Genomic DNA, 2,131 nt, shown 5'->3' with positions numbered 1-2,131 from the left:
GCCTACTGATGTACTGTGTAGCGGGGGACGATGAGGCATAAGACTACCTAGGTCTAGGCATAAAGTAGACAGTGCCATTATATGTGATAGAAAGTACACTTTCGAAAGAAATAAATTAAAATAAGAAAAACATAATAACTAAGAATAATTCAGTTGCAGATGTATCTTGTTTAAATATTATATAATGCTATAATGCGGCTCTTGTAGACCTAGCTAGGCAAGGCATCCATGTGCAAAGCAGTGGTGTTTGTTTATCAATCAAACTAGAAATTGCAAATTGCAAGTGAATTGCATATAAATGTTCTTCGAACAAAATTATTTATGCGAGTCAAGTGAAAATAATGAATAATAAAAATATAACAAATAATATGAGACACGACCCATTGTCTATATTACACTTCTCATTGGGTAACAAAGTCGTAATTTTTCATTTTTGTTTAAAAGTGTCTATAGTGGTGAATTATGGTTTAGATTTTTTTAAAATAAAGTTTCAAAAATTTCTATGTATGTGAAAAATGTAGTTGGTTACCAAAAGTTACAATTTTTATTTTGAAGACTGCATGGTCTAGGAAGTGTACATTTTTTATGGGGCAAATTTCCAAGAGCGGGTTTTCTAGGGGCGAGTTGACTGCCAAAGAGTGTTGCCAAAGTGCGAGCCAGCGTGTTATTTCACGAGAGAGCAGCTTAGCTCAGTCGGCTAATCTGGTGGTAGCCGCTGTGTGTGCGTTGAACCGTGGAGATCTCTAGGTTCCCGGTTCAATTCTTATCGCTGCCTCTCCTTGTGTTTTAGTTAGAGGGCTGAAATACAAGTTACAATAGTGCACCGTCTTTCGGATGAGACGTTTAAGCCGTTGGTCTCGTGTACATTATGGCCCATGTGCACGTTAAAGAACGCAGTACACTCTTCGGAAAATAGTAGGGGATTGTCTCCCGGTGTATTGCCCAATTACCACCAGAAGGACCCCACTGGAAATAAGTCTTCTTCTAGACTTTCGTGGGCTATCCTTGGTGTTTACACCGAATAAATCCATCCATCCATCCACAAGTGCGAGACATCCCAACTGTGAGCCAGCGAGCCATGACGTCACGACAATAGATACGAGACGTTACTCGAGTTGTGCGAGGTATCGGCTGAGATTTGTGAAGAACAATTCAAAAAACAACTATAGGTCTAATAATGAATTATTGTGATGTTAAATAGACAATGTTAGCTATCAAGGAGTGACGTTGTTTTTCATTGGGACCTTCGTCCCTTCAACTAGCTAGTTTAGGCCTAGAGTAGGATAAAGCTAGCGCGACATTGCGGACGTTGGTACGTGTTGGTTAGTTTACAAACGTCGCCTAAAGTAATTGATTTTACCCGGCAGAACGAAAGAAGGAAACTCCGCTTTTCAGTCGTCTTAGGCCCTTGTTTTTTGACAAACAATGACCTTTCAGAGGTCAAATTGCTGTCAAGAATATGAATTGGCTGCTTCGCAGCAAAAAGCACGCCGGGAAAGTTGGCCTTGCCAGGAAAAGGTGACGTAATCTAGCTTATGACGTATGCATGCTAACTATATTGTGAGTGACGTCACAAAAAATAGAATTTTTCTATTATAACCAAAATATTAATAACTACAAGGTTTGTGGGCGTACATTCCCTTAGTACGAATAAAGGGTAGCAAAATCTCCTTGCCATACAAATTACAGCTCCCACTGACGTCTCAGTCAAGAAATACGGGTAGCTGAAGTTTTTCTCGCAAATCTGACTACGAAACCATATCGAAATTCACGTTCCACTACTGACTCTGAGTTGTGCTTCGCACTAACCCCGCTGTCGGCGGCGTTCCAGGAACCCTGCGTCTAGATGATTTTAATCGTGTTTACTATGGGAACATTGTGGAAATTACAAAAATACTTACTGGACAAAACTAATTTCTATGGGTCAAGCTTAAAATTCAAGTTAAGATCTGACACGCTACAGGTTGATTGTAAAACTTATAAATGGTCCAATGACGTCTCAGGCGTTTGTACCCTTTGTGACAGTGGAGAAATAGGAAATGTAGAGCATTTCTTATTAAAATGTACGGCATTTGACGACATTAGAAATGAAGAATTAACAAATTTAAAAAGTAAGCTTACACTCTGTGAC

At 39.4% G+C, this 2,131-nt stretch overlaps 1 protein-coding gene across 1 annotated transcript in view; it reads right to left on the bottom strand.

The window, feature by feature from the left end:
* The window catches only part of LOC117112005 (beta-galactoside alpha-2,6-sialyltransferase 1-like), a gene marked incomplete at its 3' end in the record, with an annotated part of 21,374 nt that overhangs the window by 7,394 nt on the left and 11,849 nt on the right, over positions 1–2,131 (bottom strand). The gene's annotated exons all lie outside the window — the stretch shown is intronic.

The sequence above is a fragment of the Anneissia japonica genome, unplaced genomic scaffold, assembly GCF_011630105.1.
Source record: "Anneissia japonica isolate Jap-2015-1 unplaced genomic scaffold, ASM1163010v1 scaffold285304_len44070_cov155, whole genome shotgun sequence".
In the NCBI taxonomy this organism is placed as follows: Eukaryota; Metazoa; Echinodermata; class Crinoidea; order Comatulida; family Comatulidae; genus Anneissia; species Anneissia japonica.
The sequence above is the reverse complement of the archived record's forward strand: the minus strand, read 5'-3'. Positions and strand labels throughout refer to the sequence as shown.